At 45.9% G+C, this 22,447-nt stretch overlaps 1 protein-coding gene across 1 annotated transcript in view; it reads left to right on the forward strand.

Annotated features, from left to right (window-relative positions):
- KIF5C (kinesin family member 5C) overlaps positions 1-22,447 on the forward strand; it is a 148,139-nt gene that overhangs the window by 26,692 nt on the left and 99,000 nt on the right. The window lies entirely within an intron of this gene.

Here is a 22,447-nt window from a genome sequence, read left to right on the forward strand (position 1 = left end):
GTAACTTGTCTAAGGTCACACAGCTGCCAAGTGGTAAAGCCAGTTTTCCAGCTTTCGGTGGTGTGATCTTAACCTATCTAATCAGTGAGGTATGCTGAGCACTTGGACAGGAGGCAGAGATTTGCGTGTCCTTGGGGAGTTACTGCGCTGGGTCCTGATTTCCCATATTTAAAATGTAGGATTGGGTAGAATTGCTAAAATCCCTCCAGGCCCTAGTTTATTAGATTCTAAGTTACATAGTGAAGATATCTTTGAGCTACCCTAGTATTCACCATGGTATTTGACCAATAACCTATGCACATGCTGGAGATAGACAGATTGAAATGAACGCTTGAACATTCTCTCAGCACACACCAGAATTATAGCTTGTCAACTGAGAGAAACTTATTTTCCCAAACAATTAGAGGACACCAGCAATTATGTTTAATTACATATTGAACAGTTTTCCTGTTGTGTCAACCCATTGTCTTAATTGTGCTTAAAAGCAGCAGGCTATTATTTTGAGGTTTGTGAGGTTTAAAATTGCTTGTGTCTGAGCATCGGGGGAGCAGCAGAGTCAGGGGCACGGGCTTTGGAGTCAGACAAACTTGGTGCGAACCCTGGACCTGCTGCTCACTGGAAATCCTCGGCGAGTCCCTTTTCCTCTCTGGGCGTTGGTCTCCCCACGCTGGGCATGAGGATGGCATCAACCTCACAAGATTGTGCACATTGAAGAGCACGTATGTGCGGTGTGCGGTGCAGCACTTGGCCCAGCACTCTGTGCATCGCTGTTTGATGAGACACTGTAATGGGCAGACTCCGACTTGAGCCCTGGTGGGTAATTCCGTCTGGGGCGGGCCTGCGCTCTCGTTTGGGTTGGATTGCTGCCGTTGTGCACAACTTCTGACATTTTGGGTATTTTTTTGTCTGTCTTGTTTCAGTTTATGTTTATAATCTCATTTTCTAAGGACATGTAGGATGGAGAAGAGATACAGTTAGCTATCAAAGAAGTCACCATTGTGAGTCCCCTGAAGAGAACCATGGGGGTATGAGAACTAATCCTAGTATTTTGTTAGAAAATTATTTTCATAGTTGATAATTTTAGGCAGTGTGCAGCCATAGCCTTAGATAACATAGAATCACATCATGAAAAGTTATTTTCTTTTCATTCCTTTTTCAGTCCTTGTGATTGTGTCAGAGAAAGCCGCAGCTGGCAGCAAGTCTCTAATCTAACGCTTTGGGGTTTTCTTTTAACAAGAGGGAAGAGCAGGTCTTAGGTTTGGAGGCCCTGGTGGGCAGTGGTATCTAGCTAGAGTTCATTAACATCGCTTTGCTTTTATTGTATTTATTTGTACTGCCTTCTATTTATAACGCGATTTTTAATGTGTAATAGTGATGTGAAAGATTCATGGAAAGCATATTTAAGGAAAAATGAATTGATTTAAAGGAAAATACTGCACAGACACAGACAATAGTGTGGTGATTGCAGGGTGGGGGTGGTGGAGGTAGAAGAGGGCATAAGGGTGATAAATGGTGATGTAAAAAATACAATAAAAATAAACTACTAAAAAAAGAAAAAACAAAGGAAAATACTAACCTAAAGGTTTGTGGCTGGCGTGTGGCAGTGGTGAAGACTGCGATGGACGCGCACACCTCTGGGCGTTGGGAAACCATGGTTTGTGGAGGGCAGGGGGCTTGAAGCTTTATTTGCGGGAAGGCCAGTGATCAGAAAGAAGAGAAAAGAGATGCTAGTACTGGAAGGAAGCAGGGAGTATGTTATGCTTTTTTCTGAGAAGCTTGGTGTGTGATAATGGCACAGTCAGAGGAGGTAGAAACAAGGTGGTTTTTTGTTTTGTGGAAAAGCAAGGATGTGGGCATGTTTTTAGCCAATGGAGGAAGAATTGGCAAAGATGCCTGTGAGAGGGGACAGCGGGAGCCGGGGTCAGGGAGGCAGGAAGGTGGTTTCCCAAGGGTGGGGAGAGAAGGAGCAAGACTTGCCCTGGGTTGGAGGAGAGACAGGAGAGAGAGGAGAGAGGGAGGTATTACCTTTTCTCCAGCCAGTAAACTGCAAGGAAAATTTAGCCAATACCCACTGCTTAAATAATTCAGCAGAAAAGGAGGGCGAGAGCAAGTATAAGTGCAGACAGTGAAGCAGATGGCTACCAAAGTGGAGGCCAAGGGAAGTGAGGCGAATACTGACTCATGGATCCTTTGGAGGTCCCCGGGGAGGGTGGTGTTTGGAACCGGCGGGCTTTGATGCAGGAAGGGCTTGGGGCCCCGGAAGACTTGAAGCTGAGAAAACTGAGATGGACAGTGACAGTAAAAGCTGCTTTTCAGACCCTTGAAGGGAGAGTAGCCTCAAGTCACCCTTTTGGGGGCCTCTAGTGCTATCGCTCAGGTTTCTTTAAGGAAGTACAGTAAACAGAACCAGTCCCTTGACAGGGGCTTACCTGCCATCTGAAGGGAAGTGGGGTAGTCTCCACCTCTGTCACACAGACTGCCTTCTCCTCAGTGGAATGGCCTGTGCGGGACAGTCTGGTGTTGCCGCACTCCAGGCATTGGCTGTCTGTTGTGAAGGTCTTGGGCTTCAGACCACAGGGGCACTCATGCACCCAGGTGTGGTGCACAGAAAGGGCCCAACTCACTGGGCAACTGGGCCCAAGCTTTGCCCATTAACCCGGGAGGCTGAGGTCTCTTGTCTGGATTGCCGATCCCACGGGCATGTGTCCCTTGCATCTTCTTCCTGGGTAAGTTTGAGCATGTCAGAGCAGAGCGACAACTGGGGCTGTAAGTCATGTAATCTAGGGAGAGCACCTCTAACCGAGGGAGAAAAACAAAGTCATTTTCTGTGTATGGCTCCAAGCCCAGTGCTTCCCGACATCATACCCAGGCCGGTGGGCCCCAGTGGGAGAATGAGGAGACTAAGGTGAGGAGGTGAGGAGGTGAGGAGTCGACTGGTGTGGAGCTGGCCTTTGTAGCTCAGGTGCGCCAGAAGGAGGAAGGTGGGCAGGCTGGGAGAAGAGAGTGTGTCTGTGCCCCACCTTCCTGTCTTACTCAGTGGCCCAAGGCAGTTGAAGTGGTTAGAGACCTAAGATATCTCCCTGACAGGGCCCTCGGGGTAAAAGCAATTTCCTGTCTTTTGGTTCCTTTGGAGATCTGGCTAGAAGTCCCCGTGGGAGTCTCTTGGCCTGCTCTGGCTCCCCTCTTTGCATTAAAGTTCGGGCTGGCTTTCCTTTCCTTCAGTACTGCCCACAGTCACAGCTGTGCAGTTGATCTGGAAAAGCCACTCTAGTGTTTACCGGGACTGAAAGTAGACCTCTCTAGGCCGCTCAGATCATTGCTTCTAGAATCGCTGTCAGTCTGCATTTTCCAGAGAAATGCGTCAGAGACAGAGCCGGTAGGCAAGGCCTGGCTCCTCTCAGCACAGTTGCTGTTCAGCTGGCGAGAAGACATATTTTTGAAAAAAGAAACTAACCAGAGAAAAAAAGATTTCTACACAGGTGGGATTTGAAACAGTCCTTGAAGAAAGTAGGGTTAAGGGAGGCATTTGTGGCTTGGCAAAGAATTGTAGGAGACCCCAGAGCTCTGCAGGGTCCAGCAAGATGCTACTGTCTGTGCATTTTGTAGCTCTCTCTTCACCTGCCAGGCTGAGGGTGAACGAACGCCTCTTCTTCTACTCTTGGGGAGATGGAATGCAGCTGTCTCAATTTATTTAAAAATATCCTAAATATGTGATAATTCATCACCCTCCAAGACTCCTCCCCTTCAGACAAAATAAAGCGAGGCCCATGAATCCAGTTTCTTCTTTCCCACCCCTCAGCCATTGGAAAGGCGCTCCCTGGCCTCACAGAACAGAAGAGAGGCTAAGAACGTGGGCCTTGTTCCACCCGACAGTCTCTGGGTAACCTTGTGCGAGTCACCTAACGACCCTAAGCCTCAGTTTTTCTACCTGTAAAACAGGCATCCTAATAGCACCTGTGCCATGGGGTCGTCTGAGGGGTCAGGGAGATGATTTCTGCAGTACCGCTGCCTCGCCTGCCCCCAGGGTGCCTGCTTGCAGCTGCCGAGAATTGTTCTCTGTTACTATCATTCCTCACATTGCATTAAGAATCGGTCATAATGTCTGGTGAGGTGCTGATTAGCACTGCTTACACTCCGAAGGCTGCTTAAAATAGAAAGAGTTATTTACTTTGCCCAAGACTTTGCATTTTTAAAGCTGACACATTTTTTTTATTAGACAGTACTCTTACAGAATAATAAAATAGAATGAATCTGTGAAGTTATCTACATAATGAGGCCAGTGTGGCACAAAAGCAATGAAGTCCTTGAAAACAGCAGCCACATTTCCAGTGTCATCGAGCTTTAAAGGACCTAGGAGGGAAAAACCACCTTCGATTCCTGCTTCTTTGCCTCCCCCATCAGACCCTGGGTTCTTGATGCTTGGGGACTGAGGCCTCACTATTGGCTTCCTAGGATCTAGCAGGTTGCCTGAAACAAGGAAGTATCAATGATTATATGCTAAATAAATGAAAGTATTTTTACTTAGAAAATTTTGGGAAAAAAAATGGGGAAACCTGAACTTCAGAAGTGGAACTCGGACTAGGTCCGGGAGTGAGTGTGCTCAGCTCACCGGCACCGCACCCTCTGCAGTTCACCCTCCCGGTGGGGAAGTCCCTTTGGACCTGGTACGCGGAGTGGTTGAAGGAGCATGGGCATTGGGGGCAGGCAGACCCGGACGTGGTTGTGGATCTGCCAGCTGCCGGGAGGTGACACTGGGGAATCAGTGTGTTGTCCCTGTCCTATCGGGTGGTGATGGCACCAATTCTGTGGAATTGTTGAGGTGTCAAAGATGTTGACATGAGGTACTTGGTACCTCTGGGCTCTCTATTTGCCTTGATTTCTGAACTATTTGGATGACTCCACAGTTGGCATGCTTGACCTTGGAGGTCAAAGGAGGAGAGGCCGTCTCTGAGACTGTTCTGAGAATAAGGATGAATGGACCTTTCTGGCCTTGATATTGGGCCGATTTTAATAAGTAGTATGTGGCCTGTGACTCGGGCATGAAGATCAGTTCATCAGACTCACAGGTATTTACAATAGTTCATCATGTGATTCTTTTTTTTTTAAATCAAATTCATTGGAGTGACATTGGTTAATAAGATCATATGGGTTTCAAGTGTGCATTTGTATGACACATGACCTGTGTATTGCATTGTGTGCCCACCACCCACAGTCAAATCATCTTCCGTCACCATATTTGGCCCTTTCCTCTACCTCCTTCCCTCTGGTAACCACCATACTGTTGTCTGAGTTCATGAGTTTCACTTTTATATCCTACATAAGAGTGAAATTATATGGCTCTTGGCTTTTTCTGACTGACATTGTGCTTAGTGTAATATGCTCTAGGTCCATCCATGTAGTCGCAAATGGCAGCATTTCATTTTTTCTTATGGCTGAGTAGAAGTCCATTGTACACATGGACCACGTCTTCTTTATCCACTCCTCTATCAAAGGACACTTTGGTTGTCTCAGTGTCTTGGTCACCATGAATAATGCTGCAATGAACACTGGCCGGTGTGGCTCAGTGAATTGAATGCTGGCCTGTGAACCAAAAGGTTGCTGGTTCGATTCCTGGTCTGGGCACATGCCTGGGTTGCAGGCCAGGTTCCTAACTAGGGGTGTATGAGGGGCAAGAAACATCTCTTGCTCATTGAGGTTTCTCTCCCTCACTTTCTCCCTTCTTTCCCCTCTCTCTGGAAATAAATAAATTTAAAAAAATGCTGCAATGAATATAGAGTTGCCTAGATCTTTGTGAATAAATGTTTTCAAGTTTTTTGGGGGTAGATACCCAGGAGAGGGATTGCTGGGTTGTGTGATAACTATTTTTATTTTTTTGAGGAACCTCTGTACTATTCTCCATAGTGGCTGTACCAGTTTACATTCCCAACAGCAGTGAATGAGGAGTCCTTTTTCTCCATAACCTCTCCAATAGTTAGTACCTGTTTTGTTAATAATAGCCATTCTAACAGATATGAGGTGGTATCGCATTGTAGTTTTGATTTGCATTTCCTTAATAGCTAGTGAAGTTGAGCATTTTTTCATATATCTGTGGGCCATTTATATGTCTTCTTGGGAGAAGTGTTTGTTGAGGTGCTCTGCCTGTTTTTAAATTGGATTGTTTGTTCGGTGTTGAGTTGTATGAGTTCTGTATATATTTTGGATTTTAACCTCTTGTTGGAGCTGTTGTTTGCAAATATCATCTCCCACTTGGTTGGTTGCCTTTTTGTTTGTTGGTGGTTTCTTTTTCCGTGCTGACCGTTTTTAGGTTGATATAGTTCCATTTATTTATTTTTGCCTTTACTTTCCTTGCCTTTGGGGTCAAATTTATAAAATGTTCTCTATGGCCAAGGTCCATAGTTTACTACCTTTGTTTTCTTTCATGTAGTTTATTGTTTCAGATCTTATATTTAGACCTTTGATACATTTTAAATTAACTTTTATATATGGGGACAAACTATAATCTAGTTTCATTCTTTTGCATGTAGCATTCCAGTTTTTCCAGGACCATTTATTGAAGAGGCTCTCTTATCTCCATTGTGAGTTTTTGTCTCCTTTGCCAAAAACTATTTGCCCAGCCCTGGCTGGTGTGACTCAATTGGTTGTAGTGTCATCCCATAGACTGGAAGATCACGGGTTCGATTCCCAGGTCAGGGCACATGCCTGGGTTGCAGGTTCAGTCCCCTGTTAGGGCATGTGTGAGAGGCATCTGAATGATGTTTCTCTTTGCCTCTTTCTCTCTCCCTTCCTTTCTCTCTAAAATCATGTCCTCTGGTGAGGGTAAAAAAAAATTTGCCTCTATACATATGGCTGTATTTCTGGGCTCTTAATTTTGTTACATTGGTCAGTGTGTCTGTTTTTTGCCAATACCATGCTGTTTTGATTATTGTAGCTCTGTTACATGACATGAAGTCAGTTATTGTGATACTTGCAGCTTAGTTCTATTTTCTCAGGATTACTTTAGTTATTCGGGACCTTTTGTGGTTCCGTATAAATCTTACGATTTCTTTGCTTTATGTCTTTCAAAAATCACATTGGGACTTTAATGGGGATTGCATTAAATCTGTGTATTTCTTTGGGTAATATGGCCACTTTAGCTATATGGATTTTTCCACTCCATGAACATGGAATATCTTTTCATTTCATTGTGTCTTTTCGATCTCTTTTAATAATACTCAGTAGCCCTGACTGTGTGGCTCAGTGGGTTGGGCATTGTCTCACAAAGCAAGACATCTCTGGTTGGATTCCCGGTCGGGGCACATGCCTGGCTTGCAGGTTCAGTCCATGGACGGGGCGTGTATGAGAGGCAACCAATCAATGTTACTCTCCTTCTCCTTCTCCCTCCCTACCCTTCTCCCTAAAAATAAATAAAATCTTTAAAAAACAGTGCTTTGAATTTTTCAGTATAGCTCCTTCCCATTCTTTGTTAAGTTTACTCTTAGGTATTTCATGTGTTCTTTTTCATCCTTGTTTGCAGCATGGGCCCACCTCCCAGCTCTACCCCAGTCTACCTCTTCTTTCCATTTCCATTGCCCTCTGCGCAATTCAAGCTGCCTCACGTCTTTCTGGACTTCTAAGGGGCCTCCTAACTGATCTTCATGTGTGTCTTACTTCACATTTCCCCCCCAAATACCAAGGTTTCACAGAGCAACCAGAGTACCATTTTAAAGCAGAAGCCAGATTAGGCCATTCCTTTGCTTAAAAGAACATTACAAGGATGTACTACAGGGCCTCTGCCTGGCTCTTCCTGCCTCATCCATCCAGCTCCTTGCTCTCTCCCAATACCTCTGACCGTTTTCCAGCACACTGAGTGCTTCCTAGCTTCGATCGGCACTCTTTTTGATTACCTCTACCTGGAGCCCTCGGTCTCTTGCTCTTCCCCTGGCTGGCAAACCTCCAAGCCTCTGCTCCGATGTCACCTACTCAAAGCTGTCCTCCCTGGCTCCCTTTACTGCCAGGAGCCTAGGAGAAAGTAGCTGTGTTACGATTTGTTCCTTATTGCCTGACTACTTCCACTCTGTTAGAATGAACGTTTCATAAAAACAGGGGACCCACGTCTCGTCGCTGCTGCATCCCCAGCATCTGGAACAGGACCTGGCACGTGAGGGAGTCTGTGAGTGTTTGTTGACTAAAGCAGGGAGAAGAGGCACTCTAGCTCTGTGAGGACGTGTGGAATCTGTTCAGCTGTGTGGAAGCTTGCTGACTTGCCAGTGTTTGTGAGGATGTGGTGGTGCGGAGTGGAATCTGCGAGGGAGCCCTCAGAACTCGTGGGTATAATAAGAAAGAGAATGTTTCTGTGCTCATGAGTGACAGGAGTGTCCTCTCATGCAGAAACATTGTTGGATTCTGATGGCACTGCGGGGAGTTGGGTCTTTGTGGTTGCGAGTCTGCAGTGGTGGGAGGTCATGAGCTTCGAAATGAGATCCTCCTGTCTCTGCCCTCATTAGCTGTGTGGCTGTTACTTACTGTCACTGAACTCTTATTTTTCACACACAAAGTGAGGACAATAAGGCAAGCCTTCTAGCATGGCTGTGGAGATCAGAGATGGCTACGACTTACGCTGGTATCTGCTCAATAAATGATAACTTTTATTTTGGTATAAAAATTCCCCAAATACTATTAATTCAGGACATAGCATTGGAAATCCAATTTAATTAAACCACCCTTTAAACCCTTTTAATAATGACCATAAATGCTTTAGTGAATCCCAAAATGGGTGAGGTAGAAAACACGTTCTTAAATAACTAAAAATCTATAAAAGGGTAATGTAGGTTATAATGCTATTAATAAATATGTGTGCAGTGTTTTGCCATTTGTAAAATGATGTTTGTATGCTTTTTATTGGTTGACTCTCACTACCATTATGTTACGCAAGTATAATATGGGCCTTGTGACCCCGAGCAAGGGACCTCTCCGAACCTCTGAATAAAAGTGAACTTTGTCACTTGTAAAATGCAAAGAGTGATAGTCACATTATTAGAAGGTAGTTGCAAGAAATCTAGGACCCAGGCAACGTGTAGGCTGTGGCAGGAGAGAGTCACTCAAATGCATTAGCCTTTTCTCACCCCGATTTCTGACCCCGGATCCTGCTTTCTTTCGTAATATGGTGCTTCCCGATGACTGTAGTGTGAAGCAGTCTGTGATCCGAATCCTCCGGGAAGAGTATCCAGGTGCCATGGGCGTTCAAAGAAGGAGAGGGAAGGAGGCAGGGGGCAGCGGTAGAGGGGAGAGAGAGAGATAGAGAATGAGAGCGCCTGTGAGAGAGAGGGCGTTTATCACGAAAGGCTTCATTTTGGAAGAGAGGGCATTTGGTATGAGTTTTAAAGAACAGGTGGTGTTCTGACAGATAACAAGGTAAAGGTATCAAGAAGCCATTCCAGTCAGAGGGAAGAGGTAGAGCATTGAGGCAGATGCAGGAGAGTTTCTGTGCCTGTGGCCCGGGAGTGTCGGGTGGGGAAGCACACACTCGTGAAGGCTGGTAGACAGGGTTTGTAGTGTGGAAGGCATCTGCAGACTAGAAGGCTGGGTACCACCGTAGGGCACCCTAGCAAGTGACTGCGAGCCATCTTTTAGTAGCTGGGCCGCAAGCGGATGGATTTGGCAAGGCATGTAGAATGCACTGGAGCGGGAGAGACCAGCAGACCACCTAGAAGGCTCTCGCACAAAAAGTAATAAGGATAACTAAGATGCAAAGTGAGAAATGGCAACTGACTGACAGTGGTGATGGAGCACTGCCGGCCAGAAGGCTCTGACCTCAGATGATGGGGACAGTGGTAGAAAAAGGGGAAGGGGAGGAGGAGGAGGAAGAAGGCTCCCTCTTCAACATAGATTATTTAGGGTGTCTGGGGACATCCAGTTAGGGACTGTAATCAGACAGTTGGTGACCTGGGTTTGTGGCTCTGGGTTAGTGATAGACTGGTGTGTCTTTGGCACACAGCCATGGCTGAAACCATAGGAGTGTTTGAGAGTACAAAAGAGGAAGGTGCGAAAGGGAAGGGCAGAGGCATGGAGAGAGCTGGGGACGTTCTGTATTTGGAGTTGGCTGCAGGACCTAGAGACAGGAGGAGAAGGGGGCCAACAGAGGAAAGGGTACCGAGTGGGAGCTTGCATGCCCGGGGAGACGGCAGGCCGGAGTTTCACAAGGTGGGCTGGTGCACAGGTCTGCATGGTTTGTAGGTTGTGAGGACCTTGAAGCCAGGCAGAGGTCTGAGACTTGATGACTGGGAGGCCATGGGGCTCCTTCAGAACGCAGCTGAATGAAGGCAGAGGTCAGATGGCAGGATCTGAGGTGGACGGGTGAGCAAGTAGAGGCGAGAGAAGACCAAAAACTTCCAAGTGGTTGGACAAAGGGGAGAGATGGGGCAGTAGTTTGAGGAAGGACAGAGAAAAACATAATGGAAGAAGATAACACAGGCTTCCTTTTCTTTTCTTAAAACATGCTATGAAAAGGCAGATACTGAACAGAAATATAGGATAAGGATTGAAGAATACAGGGTTCCCTTCTCAAGGGAGAAGGTACCAACAAGCAGTCCTCCAGGTATCTGAGTGCGGGTGTCCATTAAACCGTCATTGCGGGGATAGTTGATCCAAAGCTGCTGGAATAATTGGTTTAAACAATTACCTGCTGGCCTGTCCTAGGCCGGATGTGAAGGACATGGCATTTGCCTTTGGTGCCTTCTCCCGTCACCCTGATTTTTCCTGCTTGGCCTGGGGGAGCACGGCCCCCCACTGTCTACTCAGAAATGAACAATTTTTAAATTTCTGTTCTATTAACTAATGAATCCGATAAGCTAATTGCTCCTGGCAGAAGACTAGAGAACTACTGCTGATAATAGTTAGCCTTCTGAAACAGTAGTCTCTCTCACCATCTAATTCATTGATGGTTCACGCGTAGAAGTTCAGGTGGGGAAAAGGGTGGCAGTAGGCAGAATTAGTGGGAGATTTTTGCTCTTCAAATTCTACCTTGTTTGTGGCCATCCAGCTCTGGCAGTACCTTAAGCACTAAAAAATATGATCCTCCAAAAAAAATTAAAAGTCTTTAATAAATATAAAACTTCTGTGTCAGCTATACTTATAACAGCTTAAAAAATTTTTTGTTCTGTTTACAAAGTTGTGGCTGAATTTAGTAACACTGAATCTTTAAAAGAGGGTTTGTGTGTGTGTGTGTGTGTGCACACGCGTGCCTGGGCCTTGTTCACTTCACCTGCCAATTAGGAAGTCCACTTTTGCCCCCGTGGGCCAAACGTCTCTTCTCCTGGACGAGGACAGGGCTTCACTGGCCTGGGGCATACGAAGCTTGCATAGCCCAAGTTCCAGCCCATCCGGGCTAAACTTAGTGGGCTGTGGAAGAGCTGTTCAGAGTTCGCATCAAGCTGCTCCCCTGTTATAGTGCTAATGCACGCTAGTCGGAGGGTGGCCCCTTAGACGTGAATCGTGACAGAGCTGCCCTTAACCTAATGCCTCTTGCTGGTTTTGGTTAATGTAATTACTCTTTTTGTGGGACATATTTTTCTGTAACTTATGGGAGTTATTTTGTCAGTAATATGTAAAAATAAGCTATTGACTCTGGGTTTTACTGTGTCATGTTCTAAACCTAAATGCATGGAATTCTTAGAGAACTTATAGTTGCGGTTTAAATATCTCCTCGGAGGGCCAGTGACAAGACGCAGTATGGTGTCACGGGTAGAAGGAATTCGGGATCTTAGTCTCAGTGCAGATTGTTGCCTTTCACGTGGCCATGGGAAGTCATTGTTCATTTCCAGAAAGGGAAGCTAATATTCCTGCCCGCCTCTGAAACCCTGAGAAACGAATGGAGACGAGGGACTGGACTTACCATAAAAACAGAATTGCTGTTCAATACAGTTATAAAACTATGATTTGATAAGCTGTTTCTGCAGAACAAAAAAACCCTGTAGAATATTAATAACTGTATGTGCTATACCTACCCAAGCGAGGGTCTGGGCAAAAGTTTTCTATTGCATTTTTAACTAAAGAGAAGACACTTCTGCAGGTGCCGTCACGTGGCCCCTGTGTCGGAGGTGCCACCTGAGTCTCAGCATAACTGGGGGAGGTTTGCAGGGGGACAGTTTGACTGAGTTGCATGGAGCTGAGCCCGGGAGAAAGTTGCCACCTGCCACCGGGGCGACGTGCCCCAGAGAGAAGGCTCAGGGTTGTCTTCGCTGTCTTGTTTGGCAGAATAATTCCTATGCTCTCTCTTCGGTGAACAGCTTTTTAACTCTCTCTCCAGTGAGGAAGGTTTGATTTTTTCTTTTCAGCTTTGACTTGGCCTGAAACCAGATCTGCTGAAATAACCATAGTAGCAATTTTCATTCATTTCTGTAAATATATAGAACACTGAACTCAGTCCCGTTTCAGTTTACCTTCTCTCCTGCTGTATGTGGTCAAGATAGAAGCCACTCTTATGGGGAAAAGTCCCAGAAGCCCTGTGCCGCTCATTTCTGTTGCAGCACAGAAAGATCCGATCTCTCCTGTACCGGGAGGAGGATGCCCAGGACTTGTAGGTAAATACGCCTTGTGAGGGGTGAGGTTCTGCATCAGAACCAGTTCACCTGACTCCATAAATCCCTGCATCTTGGTAGATTAAGGCAAAGAGCAGTTCAAAGGCAAAGATTGGGGGGAATTCATTGTATTCTGATATGAAATGAAAATCATAACAAAAAGAACCATATTTTTGAAACACAAATTCCATTAACTTCTTTACCAGAAGTAACACTTCTGTCTTCATTTTGTCCGTTAGCCAGGCAGTAATTCCGAATTTCTTCATTATCACTTGGGCGGTTTGCCTTCCCAGGGTGGTTGTTCATAGCTGTCTGTGATCTTGACAGCATTTGTGTGTCCACACAGCAGGACTCCTGGCGGAAAGGAAAGAATTCTAGCCTGGTTTCCTCCCGCAAGATTCATTCTTCTGTGTTGCCTTTGTTCATTCTGGAGGCTGCAGAGGTGGGCATTGCCTTGGCAACTCCAGTAGGAGCCCAGTGCCGCTTGATGGACGTCAGTTTCATTGCAGCCTATTGGGGGAGCAGCCTGGGCTTTGGCCAGAACTGGCCCCCGCTGCCTTCCCTGGGGCTCAGAGCCAGTGTGGAGAGTGGGGTGGCAGTGTCTGGGTCCAGCTCTGGACTAGCATGTGTGTGCCCAGTCACAGGCTTGTCCCAGCATAGAAGGGGGCAGGCGGTGGAGTGGTGAGAAGGTGGAGTTGGAGTGGAGGGTCCAGCTGATGGGAGAAATCAGGCTTCTTGGCCTTAGGTTTCCTTGGGAGGCTACGTTTGCAGATTGACGGGCCAGGGAGAGGATATAACAGTGACTGGAAGGAGCTGATGGTCGCTGTCAGGTGTGGAATGCTTCTGCACAGCGGGCTTTGGGAATTTGCAGGCCAGCTCCAGATGAGTGGGGGGTGGACGATGGGGGAAGGAGTTGTGAAAGGATGAGGGAGGCAACTCTGCCTGCTGACTTCTTGGAGGTCGGGGCGAGGATGGTCAGCAGCAAGTGAAGTGTCGGACACACTGGGGAATACAGTGAGAATGGGTTCCCTCCCTCCCTCCAGCAATCCCGGCCCTATTGCCTGGTGCCCTGGTGCACTGTGTCCGATCTCCCCAGTGCTTATCTGGCCGGCTCTAGTTGTCACACATCCACAGACTTTTATTGAGCACCACCCTGTACCCTTGTGCAGAAGGCCCCCTGCCAGGCCAGGGCCTTCAGGAGCCGGGAACACTCCTCTGTGCAAATTAGTAATCTGGGCAGATGTGGCCCCCCGGGCCCAAGGCTTGGCAAGTAACTAGCAGCACCCTTTTATGAAGAAGAAGGTACCCTTTTTTCTAGGCTAGTGTCTCAAGCTCACAGCTTGTTAAATTTTAACAAGGATTTCAATTTTCGCTCACCCCCTTCCCTGGACATCAGCCAAATGTGATAGCTTCATATGTGACAGTGATTCAACAATCTGGAATCTCTTAGGTCCTACTGAATGAAAGAGTAAAAAAGAAGTCTAGGATTTTTTGCCTTACTTTGGGCTTCCCAGGAGCAGACACTGAGACAAGGATTCAAGTCCAAGTTCCTTTGGGAGGTGGACCCAGGAAACACTGAGGAAGAGTGGAGAAGTGAGGCAGGGACGTGAAGGAAACCGGTGATGGCTGTGTCCTTACGCAGGTTACCCCCACCACGAGCAGTGGGGGTTTCATCCCAATGGGGAGCTCCAGGAGCCAGACTCCTCCCCTCCACTTCCGCTCCTGGGTGAGGGAGCTAAGGTGTTTGCCAGACTCCTGGCGGTCATTGGTTGAGGACTGCTGGGTTGGTGCTGGGGAGGTGTTGGCCTCCTGCAGGCCAGACTGGGCTGCGCAGCCAGAAAAACCTCTGTGCAAAGAGATGCTGGTACTGGAGGTGGGGCCAGCCTGCAAGGAAGTGGTGATGATTGAGAGGCCATGGTCGGGACCCTGGAAGCATCTCCTTCAGGTTTGCATCTGGTTTTAACGCAGGAGTTTGTGGGAAGCTCCCAAGCTGTGCTAGCAAAGCTGGTGAGTCTGTGAGTGCCTGCACAGACACAGCTTCTCGACTTTCTTGATTAGGCTTACGGCTGAATATTGAGATTTTATTTATTTTTAAAGAATGTAGAGGATGACCTTGGGGCAGACCAAATTTTTCTAGGACCCTTAGAAATTTAATGACCTTGCAGACCTGTGGGCTGAGGTGTGATTTGGCACTTGGATGTTGTAAGGGCACCAGCGTGCCAAGTGTATGAGCTGGAACATTATAATACAGATTGGTCCAAAGTTTTTTTATGGGACAATGCTGACCAGATCTGAACATCTTCTGTAACAGCAGGCGCTGTACTAGATCCCGTATTCACATGAGTATATCTAATCCTCATAGGAGACAGACTTGTGGCTATTATTGGCCCAATTTTACAGATGAGGAAACAGCCTCAGAGAGATGGTAGTGATACCCAAGTGCATTTGAATCCATTTCTGCCTGCCTTGGGCAACACGTAGTGTTGGTTACTGGAGTGAGGAGCACAGAAACTCTGTCATAAATCCCTTTGTAATTCTCCTCCTCCTGACCCACCGTTTTCTTTCATAAAGCATGTGGATATGTATAACTTATACTTTGTATAAGATGATTCTCTCATTTTTGGCCATGTTGTTAGTGCCAAGATAATAGCACAACAGTGTGTTACAATGGCTGGAGACATTTCTGTATCCACAATGCATGTTCAAATATATTTTATGACATGTTAAATATCAATTTAAAAAGCTTCTCCCAAGATATAAGTCAACATCATAAAGAAATACCATGCATACCCCAGTAGGATGGTTATAATAAAAAAGATACACAATAATAAGTGTTGCCAGAGATGTAGAGAAATTGGAACCCTTATTCACTGTCGGTGCCAACCTACATGGTACAGCCGCTGTGTAGAACAGTTTGTCAGCTCCTCAAACAGTTAGACACAGAATTGCCACATGACCTAAAAATTCCACTTCCAGATATATAGATAGATAGATAGATAGATAGATAGATAGATAGATAGATAGATACACACCCAGGGGAAATGAAAACATACCCACATGAAAAACTTTTCTATGGCTGTTCCCAGCAGGGTTCATAATAGCCAAAATTCGAAACAACCCTCATATCCACTAGCTGATGAATGGGTACTTAAAATGTGGTGAGTGAGTATAAAGTATTGATTCATGACGCAACATGGATGAACTCTGAAAACATGCTGAGTGAAAGAAACCAGTCACGGAAAGCTACATATTATACAGTTCAATTTCTACATTGTGTCCAGAAGAGGCAAACCTATCTGGACAAAATGTACAACAGTGGTTGCCTAGGGCGGGGGGTGTGGGGGGTTTGAGAGTCACTATTCATGGGTACGGAGTTTCTTTCTGGGGTGATGCAAATACTCTGGAGTTTGTGGTGATGGTGGCTATTCTGACAACCACTGAATTGTACACTTTACTAAAGGGGTGAATTTTATGGCATGTGAATTATATTTCAATAAACAAAACATCTCAGGCAGGATATTTGTGTTGATAAAAAATGAGTACCAACATTAACCCAAGGACTTCTGCTTTTTAGTTAATGTTTTGGAAACTTTCTCTCAGGTTGTTACCAAAGTCCTTCATGGTCTCTGAGTTTATCTTTAATTTCTTCATGTGCAAACAAATACAATGCTTTACTGATGTCTTAGCCTTGGACGTCCTTGAAGTCCTTCAGCTCGACACAAATCTATGCAGCTTTTAGGAAGAAAACACATCTGCCTTTCTCTCTTTCTCTCAGGTAAAGGAAATTTGGATGTTGAATACTCAGCTCCCCAAGTGAAACAAAGTTGTGATGTGGGTGTAGGTGGGTCTTTGGCCTTGGTGTGTCTCCTTCTGGAGGATAATTCTAGGTCCAGTGCTTCAGGAGGGTGGATTTAGAGTCATATTAAAGTCATACGGACGCAGCGTTCTAAGAATCCGAGCTTGCTGAGTTTAGAGCAGGCTCACGGCACTTGCCGGGCCATGCAGGTGGGAGGCGTGCATGAAGGGGTTGGACTGGCTGACTCCGAAGTGCATACACTCTGAGGGGCTGGGGTTCCGATTCCCCAGCTGTGCTACTCCAGCCCTCATGGCAACGACCCTTTGTTCATTGAACTAATCAATTACATATTGGAGATAATTTAGAATTGATTGGGAGGAAAGCAGACAAAAAAGGGACCAGAGGCTCACGCTTGTTTCCTTGATGTTTGACGAGAGCAATCGATTCTGAAGGCAGAACTTTGGGACACTAGATGGGGCACCAGTAGGTCAGGGGCTTGGGCACAGATCTGCTGCCGGCCGCGTTGGCTGGGTGCCCTTGCAGACCGTCTAACCCCCGCAGATCCTGTTTGTTTACTCGTAAAACATGTTGGTTTGGGGTGGCCTTGAAGGAACTTTTGGCTCTGAAAAATTCTAGAATTTTTCTTAATAATTTCAGCTTTTCAGAGAAAGTCTTGCATCTGTCTCTTCCTAGCCTCTGATTGGGTTTTTTGCTTGTTTTTAATTCTTTCTGCAGCAAGGAAGACTTGCCATCTGCATGCTTTTTTTTTTTTTTTTTTTTTCCATCATGACCCTTCTTTCCTCACTGGGTTTACGTCAGCCCTGCCTTCATCATGGCTGACACTTTCCTGACCGCTGTGCAGACCCATAGGGGGTCTATCTTTTTTACCTCATTGATCACTTACTTCAATCTTTCATATTAGTCTTAGCATCTGCTGCTTTGTACGTATCTTACTTTTCCAATAAAGCTTAAGCTGCGTAGGAAAACGGCACACTTTAAGGAAAGAACACTTGATTGCAATAGCGCAGATCTGGAAACAGCCCACATGCCCAGCAGTAGAGGAGTGGATAAAAAATGTGTGGCACATTTACACAACGGAGTACTACGTGGCTATAAAAAAGAAGGAACTCTTATCCTTTGCAACAGCACGAATGGACCTGGAGAGCATTATGCTAAGCAAAATAAGCCAGTCAGAGAAAGACAAATCCCATATGATCTCGCTTACATGTGGAATCTAACGAACAAAATAAGCTGACAAACAAAATAAAACCGAGGCATGGAGACATGGAAGAGACTGACAGACCTCAGAGGGGAGGGAAGTGGGGGCAGAACTGGAAGAAATTAGACAAAGAACACGTATGCATGTATGCATAGCCCATAGGCTGGGGGTAGGGTGGGGGCAAAGAGGGGGAAAATGTAATAGTGCCCCCCCAAAAAAGAATACTTGAAATGAGAACCTCAAAGTTATTTTCCCAAAGTAACAGAGCTGATAATGTGACTGAGCCTTAGTTTTCCAATTTGTGAAATGGGAATAATAATACCCACCTCACAGAGTTACTGTAAAAATTAAATGAGATAAAATATAAAATGGATTGGCCTCATAGTGGGTGGTGATGGTGCTGGTGGACAGTTGGTGGTTAGCAGAGGCTGAAAGAGCTTATCTCCTGTACTTTTAGGAATGAAGTCACACAAACACGTGGGGTAGAGGGTTAGTGACTTTTCTCAGTAATCAGTTCCTCTTCCTAATACTCCTCAGTATTTAAAGCTAATTCCACACAGTGAGTTTAAATCTTGCTGTGGAAATTTAAGTCATTTTTTCTGTTTCTTTCTTAAGAAGGTGGGAGAAAAATCATTTAAATCATTGGCTCCCTTTTGGACATAACCCTCAGTTGGTCTTAGAGACCATTATTCGATTACTTCTTGATGATCTCTTCTTGGTAAAAATTACTTTCAGTTTCCTTAACACCCCTGCTGGTGCACCCCTGTCTTCTAGCCCTGTAAGTGGGCCTTCTGCCCCTCCCGTCTGGCGGGGGGCGTGGTTGGGCAGTGGGTCAGAGGTGTTAATAGACAGGCCATATGGTGCACAGGCCATTTGCTCTCAACAACCCAATAGGAATTCGGGTTGTCTGATTTAAAAAAAATTCTAACTATAAAAATGTAAGAACCATCTGCTGTTATTTTTGTGTATGTGGTAAGTTATTTCGTTACTCTGCTCTTCTGCAGTTAGCCTTGCTCCCCATGGAGGCTTCCACAGCAGAGCTAGGCCCCTTCATTCTCAGGTGCGGTGCCTGTGGAGGGAGCCCTGTCCGGACCCCCTTCGTGAATTGCAGCAGGTCTGCAGGCATGTAATCAGGTCTCGGGCTTTCTGTGGCTTGTCTCAGCTGGTTAAATGCTTTAGTTGTAGTGGTTCATTTAATTGGTTGAAAATAGGTCACATACTTATTGCTATGGAGCCAATCAAATAGGGTAATGTGACAGAGTGTGATGCCAGGGTGGGCTTCGTTAGGGTCCTGGAGGCCCTCAACGGGAGAGGCATTGTAGTTGACAGCTGAAGGGTGACAAAGAGCAGCTGAGTGAAGATCTGCAGTGAGAGGATTCTGAGGGGGAGGAAGGGTTAAGAGCACAGTCTCCGAACCAAGGAGCAAGCGTGGCACAGGAGGAGGTCCAGCGGGCTGCACTGTGGTGCGATGGAGGGGCATGCAAGGAGCTGAGGGTGAGGAGCCTCTGGGATAATAGGAGCCAGCGGAGGTTAAGGGAGGAGATGCTGCCATCTGATTTACAGCTCTAGAAAGCTCCTTGGGACTCTTCAGTGGAAATTGGATTGCTAGGAGCAAGAGTGGGGGCAGGAGAGGAGGCTATCGCGATTGTCCAGGTGAGAAACACTGGTGGCTGGGACTGAGGGTGTGTGGCATAGATGGTGAGATGTGATCGAATTTCAGACATATTTTAGATATGGAATCTATGGAATCTACTGAACGATTTCAGTCTGAGTAACTGGGTAATCGATGGTACCGTTCTTAGATAAGGAGGGCTTGCTGGCTCCTTTTTGTTAAAAATTTATTTTTTTTATTCTCACCCAAGGACAGTTTTTTCCCATTGATTTTAGAGAGAGAGGAAGGGAGAGAGAAACATCAATGTGAGTGAAAAACATTGATTGGTTGCCTCCTGTATGCGCCCAGACCGGGGATCACACACTCCTGGACCAGAGATCAAACCTGCAACGTTTCAGCTGTGGGATGATGCTCCCACCAACTGAGCCACACTGGCCAGGGCTTTTGTGTTATGAAAAAAGAAAGTTTGAGATGGCTAATGGACATCCAAGTGAAAAATGTCCGGCAGGTGTTTGAGTACATGAATCTGGAGCCTAGGTGGATATGAAGGCGGAAGTGTTCATTTAAATTAGGTGAAGGTCAACCGTGTAGGCGGAGAGGAGGTTGAGACCTGAGTGTAGGACACACCATCAGTTACAAGTCTGGAAGAGTCACCAGCAAAGGACTCTGACGGACAGTAGCCAGAGAGGTCAGAGAGCACCCTGTGCTGAGTGGGTGGCTGGAAAGGAAAGTGTCTCCGGGAGGAGTAAATGGTGACCTCATCATTCAGTGTCAAGTGTTAGTACCCAGCACCCGTATTCAAATCTCGAAAGTTCATTTCATCACTACAGACAATGACAACCAGAGCGATTGAGCCCAATAAGCCCTTGGCCACGGCGGGGTCAGGAAGGGAGAGTGTTGTCTGGGAGACAAGGTCTTTGCTTAAGTCTCAGGGAGGATTTGTGAGACTTTTAAAGATTCTATTTATTTATTTATTTATTTTTAGAGAGAGGGGAAGGGAGTGAGAAAGGGAGGGAGAGAAATGTCAACATGTGGTCGCCTCTCACATGCCACCCACCAGGGACCTACACTGCAACCCAGGCATGTGCCTTGACTGGGAATCGAACTCGCAACTCTTTGGTTTGCAGGCCAGCACTCAGTCCACTGAGCCACGCCAGCCAGGGCAGGCTTTTAGATCATTACCAAAGCAGCAAAGAGCTGGTGGTGGTGTTTAATAGCATTTGTATATACAGCTGGCATGGTGATGCCACCATCAGTTCTTTGGAAATAATATTAGCTAAACTCTAATTCCAAGACTCTAAGGTTCATCTAAAATAAAAGCCTGTAGCCAGCTTGGTGCATGCACAGAAAGACATAAACATGCTTGTATTTTTAACTACTTCATGCGCTAATCTGGTAAGGTACGTCTCATTTTCTAAACTTTATCTTTTCTTAAAGGCAGCTTCTGTTGGGGGTAAACTTTAGCTTATGGAAAATTGTTGTATTATCTGTCATTTGGTAAATGACATTTACTGAGTAGAGATTTCTTGCCTTCTACTCTTTTAAAGTGAAAGTATAATACACTCCAATAAGCATTTTATGTCTAAAGGCAATATTGGGGAGTCCTATCTTTTTGTACTGTATACAATAATGTAATAAGTCATTTTTCCTGCCGTATTAAGTGCATTTTCTCTAAAACACAAAGCAGGGTCATGCTGTAAACAGGATGGATGGTTTGTTTTAGTAATTCTAATCAAGTTTGGAGGAATAGTGGATTTGTTTTAAATTAAGCAAAGCTGCATTTTCTTTCCAGAAGTTTCAATGGATGGCAGGTACCTAGGCAAACTCTGTGAATGTTTTATTCTTACCTTCTTCTCTGCTGCATTTACTTGAGTTTTACAAGTACGGAAAGCTAATAAGAATGTATTGGGCTGATAGTTTGCAATAGATGGTGGTGAGGAATAACCTCTTGGTTATTCAACGAAATGCTTGGTTCACTAATTGAGTGAGACTTGCTGGGAACAAAACACTAGAAAATGATCCCTTTCCATAATTTTAACAGAATCACTCCCACTGCTTTGTATAAAACCAGAATTTTATGGTACCTTGAAACTCTGCCATTTTTTCCTCCAGTTTGAAATAAGATACTGCAAACTGGAAGTAGCTTATTTACCCAGTTGGCTCAACCCTGTTTTCAAGGACGGAAGCTCAAGCATAACGCCTGATGCACAGGACGTTACCTGTGTGCAGCTCTGCCCTCGTCATAAATAAGTGAAATGTTAAGCCAATCTGACAGCTGTGTGCTTGGTTTTGTGTGAAGGTTATGGGATATAACAAGCCTTGTGTCTGGGTCCCTCACAAGCTGTTATCTTTTTGAGGTGTCAGACTGTCCTTGGGAGGTTCCTAGTGTCGGGAGCCGTGTGTAGGAGGCACAGGGCAGGGGTGAAGGTGGCTCTGGGCACTCCTCTTTCTCCCTTCTCTCCTCCTGCTCTCTGCTTGGCCACCTGGGGAAAATAAAGTTGAAGGACCACCTGAGTGGGTCAGGCTGTGGGTGGCATTGGTGTGGAAAAGGTGCTATTATGGGGGTTCTCCCAGGAAGAGGCTGTGTCTGTCTTACCCACCCCATTTCCTTAGTGCTCGGCACTGTGCCTGGCACGTAAATGACCAATAACTCCTTGGTGAACGTTGAGCGACTGGGTGTCAGGGCTCAGACAGAGCCGTGTGGTGCTCCTCCCAGTCCCCTCTGACAGTTAGTCCTTGAATCGCATGGTCCAGAGTCACACAAAACCCCAAGACCCCACACCTGGAAATCACTGGATTAACTGTAAGGAAGGGCTTCCTTTGTCTCAGAAGCCTTGACCTAGTTAAGACACCACTTATGCATGTGAAGAAAACACTAGAATTCTTTGGGACACAGAGCAGTATCATCTTGCTAAGAAGAGCAGCTTTGTAAAATCTGGTCACATCTTCCCATTGAGCATGACCTGGCACACTACCTTGGCTAGCTGTGCCCCACATGAACCGGCTCCAGCTTTCCTCTGCTACCTACCACCTTCAGGCCTCTCCTGTCTGCTCCACCCTCTGGAATGTTCTTCCACAGTTCATGTGCCCGGGTCTTTCTGATCCTTTAAAGATGTGCTTAACTTGTACTTCTTCAGCGAGTTCTGGTGTGACCTCTGTATCTATCATCCATTCTGTCCCATTATTTTATACTTAGGCGTTTTACATTGTCCTCTGCTTTCTTGCTTACTAGCTATCTGTCACACTTGACTGAGTGCTTTCCACGG

Source organism: Desmodus rotundus, chromosome 2 (genome assembly GCF_022682495.2).
Source record: "Desmodus rotundus isolate HL8 chromosome 2, HLdesRot8A.1, whole genome shotgun sequence".
NCBI lineage: Eukaryota > Metazoa > Chordata > Mammalia > Chiroptera > Phyllostomidae > Desmodus > Desmodus rotundus.